The sequence below is a fragment of the Pinus tabuliformis genome, chromosome X (assembly GCF_031772625.1).
Source record: "Pinus tabuliformis cultivar Carrire ecotype Pingquan chromosome X, CPIR1, whole genome shotgun sequence".
Classification (NCBI taxonomy): Eukaryota; Viridiplantae; Streptophyta; class Pinopsida; order Pinales; family Pinaceae; genus Pinus; species Pinus tabuliformis.
Genome location: NC_142308.1, coordinates 1,254,306,257 through 1,254,310,670, shown reverse-complemented (window position 1 = coordinate 1,254,310,670; position 4,414 = coordinate 1,254,306,257). Strand labels below are relative to the sequence as shown.

Below are 4,414 nucleotides of genomic sequence, written 5' to 3'. Positions count from 1 at the left end.
TAGAATGAGGTATCTGTTAAAATTGTATCTCATTTAAATATATAGTTTTGGGTGGAACGGTGACATAGAAGACGGAATCCTGAGCCTATCGGGCGGAAGATTTTCATTAACGCATTAGTAGCTTTGGACTCGAAAATGATCACAACCCTTGGATGGGAGTGATCTCGATCGTTCGATCTTTTTGGGTATGCAACGTACGATTAACCTACGCGCAAGTAAGGACCCGAAGATACCTACACCTTGCGAGCTAATTTTCCTTTTTTTACCGTCGATCTGTCACATAGTCAATTGCGGGGTTAAGCGGAGGGTCCACGCGTACAAGTACATTCATTGTTTTTTTGGGATATATTTAGGCCGATACGTCTTCCTTTGAATGAGTTTAGTTTTCTACCTTTTCATTTTCTGATTCACATCTACTATATGCTTTTCTGTTTGACATCTGGCAACAAAAAGATATTTTTTTGATATCTAGCTATAGTATTTATGTTACCGATTCATTATCCCTAGCTGCATCGCATCACTGCACTTTGATTACTTTTTCTATGTCCTTTCAATCGCGTGCCCTTCTTTGCCTGTTTGCCATTAGTTAAATCTTCTACAGCCATATATTTCATGCACTTTTGGCCTCAGAGTTAATCGTTTCTTTGGTCTGCCGGTTGTTAATCTTCTACAGTTATATATTTCATGCACTTTTGGCCTCAGAGTTAATCGTTTCTTTGGTCTGCCAGTTGTTATTGCTGTTTTTTTTTCCAAGCACTGATTTTATCATTGTTCTGTTCCTTCGTTGAAAATTTCAGACTGATTATATGCTTATAATGCTCACGGCACCATGATTTGAGTTTGACAGGCGGTCACTTGGTAACCACTTGCTGTGTAAAGCATGATTTGAGTTTGACAGGCGGTCACTCGGTAAGCACTTGCTGTGTAAATGCGCTCTTTTGCTTTTTAATATGACAACCTAAATATCTGCGTCTTACTCATTAATGGCTATCGATTATGTCAGAAACTGTGTTTAAATGGTTTTAACTTCTAGGTTTTCAAGGCTTTTAGGGTTTTCTAATGTTTTAGTGCGATTCTTAGACCGACTCTGCCGTTTTACTGTCGTTCATTAACCCGCACATAGCCTGCGAACAAATGTGCATATACTGCATCTGGTCTTTATGATTAGTTTTTGTCGGCCTCAGCCTATTTTTCAGCTTTCTTTTCCTTGCTCATCTTCTGCAAGATAATTTCTCTGTCATTTTGGGTTTAGGATTAATTTTGCTAAAATATCGCGAATTTCTTTTACGTTTTATCTTACCAGTTTAACAGTTGTGCCCTCTCATGCGCCTTTAAAATCTCCAAGGTGGATAGCATTTTGGAATGATTTTGCATAAGAGAGGTCCAGTTCTTCTCTCCACATCATTCCTGAGACATCTGGTAGCTTTTTTTTCCTTGAGCTTTACTGTGTTATAAAAAATCCCTATTTCTTTTCAAGTTGGGTTTTTTTTATGTTATAACTTATTTTTCAACTTGTATGGCTGTCTGGGGCTTGGCATAGTTTTTTGGCTGGTGTCATGTTTACACAGCAGCTGTGTAAAGTAAAACACTCTTCTGCTTTATATTTGTTGTAACTTGTTTTATGGTGCATCTACAGGCAGCAATAGTCAGTGCACAAAACTTCTGGAAGCAAGTCAATTATTTACACAGCAGAAACTTGAACAACACAGACGATGCCATAATGCCACTACACAACATATGCTTTGTTTCATTTGTCTTGAGGGCCAAGAGCCAGTAAGACACGTTTCCTTTCTAATTTATGGCAAACTATACTTTAGGAACTATTGAAACTGTAGAAAAATTTGGAAACTGTAGAGCATGTGAATTTCGAAATTTGATGTTTTGTTGGTCACTTAATTTCTGTGGTGCTTCACATTTTCTGACTGGTGCTTCTAAATTCTGCTAATTTTCACTGTTGAACTCTGCTGACATTTTATCATCGGTTATTTCACTTTTTATTAGTTATACTCAATTTCTCCTTCTCTTATTTTTCTTTTCCTCTATATCTATTAGGTTCCCCTACTTTTCTTTGTCTCTCTGTGTCATTTTTGTTTTTTCAATTGTTTCTCTTTTATTTGAAGAGTATCCAATGCCTTCATGTCTTTTTGGTCGTTTTAACCCCAAAGCATTTCGTTGTGGTTGCTGCATTTTCTTGGCTGATGGTAGGATTTTGGGATCAGTTTAATGTTTCACTAGGGTTGTTAATAGTATTTTAGGAATGAAGCTCATTTGACCTGCATAGACATGTAGTTTTTTGTTTTACTTAAAATGACAGGGATGCAAATTCCTCATCTTATGATCTAGTTGGACGGCTTATTTGGTCAAGGGGGCCAGGCAGTCTTCGTTTTTCTTAGCAAATGACAAAATGCAATTTCCTATTTTTGACCTAGGTGAATGATTCATTTGCTCAAGGTGGCCATGTGCTGTATAGATTTATAATTGTAAATGGGCGACTTAATTGTATATGATATTTTGATAAAGCTTATGTTCATCTCGATCTGGGTTAGACTGTGATGCAGTATATTTTGCCTTTTTTTCTGAATCTTTAAAATGTGGACTAGCTGTCAACTTTGACATGAATATAGTTGCCCAAATCTATCTCATGTATACAACATATTGTGCTGACTACGAAAAATGCAGAATTTATAGGGTTCTGTTATACAAAATAAAAACACATGTATGCTTTGGGAATTTGATTTTGTGGTAAAATTCTGATTTGAAGGTAATTTTGTTCTCTCGTTCTCTAAGAATTGGGAGATTTGTAGATCATGCATTGTGGGTGAAAAACACAGAAATTCAACGATTGAGTGAAATTGAATTATGCAACTTGCACGACGTTGTGGGGAGCTAAGTCACAGGGTTCGATGAAACCTTCAGGTTTGGAATTTGGCGAACCTGGAAAAAATTCGAAATTTGTCTAGATTCAGTGAATGTCAATGCCGAACTTCAAACTTGAACCCGAACCTGATCCAAATCGAATTAAAATTTGAACCTGAAGCTGAACTGGATCGAACCCGAACCCGATCTGAATTGAATCACAATTCAAACCTGAAGTCGAACCAGATCAAACCCACCCAAACGAAAACACAAATTTTACTTAAAATGGCAGGGATGCAAATTCCTCATCTTATGATCTAGTTGGACGGCTTATTTGGTCAAGGGGGCCAGGCAGTGTTTGTTTTGCTTGGCAAATGACAAAATGCAATTTCCTATTTTTGACCTAGGTTCAGTGAATGTCAAAGCCGAACTTCAAACTTGAGCCCAAACCCAATCCAAATCGAATTACAAGTTGAACCTGACCATCTATCTTGACCATCTTTACCAGTGGGGAGCCACTGTAAGCTACAAGCTTGTGGTATTGGCCGAGTTGGTTTAAGTAGGAAAACTACAAAGTTTCCACACAATTGAGTATATTTGTTGCTGCATATTTAGTATTTAGATTTCATGTCCCCCTTGGAGCAGGTGGCTACCCAGGAACTCACTTCTTTCCAAAACAAAACAGTTGTATAGCTGTGTAAGTGCAAAAGCTTTTTCTGATTGGTGCTATCCCAGAAGAAGAAATTTAGAAATGCTGATGCATATGCTTTTGTCAGATAACCCAGTGTGCTTGCTTGCATACTCATAAATATTTTGTTTAAGGTGAAGTCACCATAAGCAAGTTGATGCATCAACTTGTGGCATCTTATTAGCTAATGAACTATTTATGTCAAGGCTACAAGGGTGCTAGAAAATCATCCTTATCTGTTTCTGTATGAGTGTCTCTGCCATCCTTTTTTTGATTGAACCTTGTGCAAGGTATGAGCTGATGTCAGTGACTAAACTGGTTTGTGGTTGCAAAAATTCTACATTAGTCTTTAGAAAAATATAAGTATTAGGCTATTTTTGGGATTTAAGTCTCAACAGTCTTGCCTATTTAAGGGTGCTCCTGACTGAGTAGTAAACCCCTTTTTGTTAAATGGAAGAGTCTATGCTGATGCTTCATGCCTATTTAAGGGTGCTCCTGACTGAGTAGTAAACCCCTTTTTGTTAAATGGAAGAGTCTATGCTAATGCTTCATCTCTGCAGAAACCTTGTTTGTATGGGTATACTATTCTGGAAATGATTACAATGAGAGGTTACCTTTACTCAATGAAGGTTCAGATGTTTCACTTCTAGCTTCCTCCTCAGGGGCATGCATTTATGGATGGATATACATGAGTACTTTGCCAACTTGAAATGCTGGAGACTAAGCTTAAACAGATTTGAGATTCTTTCTTGCAATTATCCGGCACCAACATTTCTTTACTTCATCATTTTTTTTCTCTTAATTTGGTGTTCTCGCAGTAGCTGGTTGCAGTGGCTAATTTGTTCCTCTTATTATTTTTCTTGTATGCCA

General features: G+C 37.4%; 1 long non-coding RNA gene across 2 annotated transcripts; it reads left to right on the top strand.

Annotated features, from left to right (window-relative positions):
* Positions 1-541: 541 nt before the first annotated feature.
* Positions 542-2,560, top strand: LOC149144543 (uncharacterized). 2 transcript variants are annotated; one of them, XR_016264815.1, is made up of 3 exons: positions 542-909; positions 1,304-1,419; positions 1,637-2,560. It is a non-coding gene; the product is annotated as an uncharacterized LOC149144543 (long non-coding RNA). The 2 variants fall into 2 exon arrangements; XR_016264814.1 differs by having other exon boundaries at positions 542-1,419.
* Positions 2,561-4,414: the final 1,854 nt, after the last annotated feature.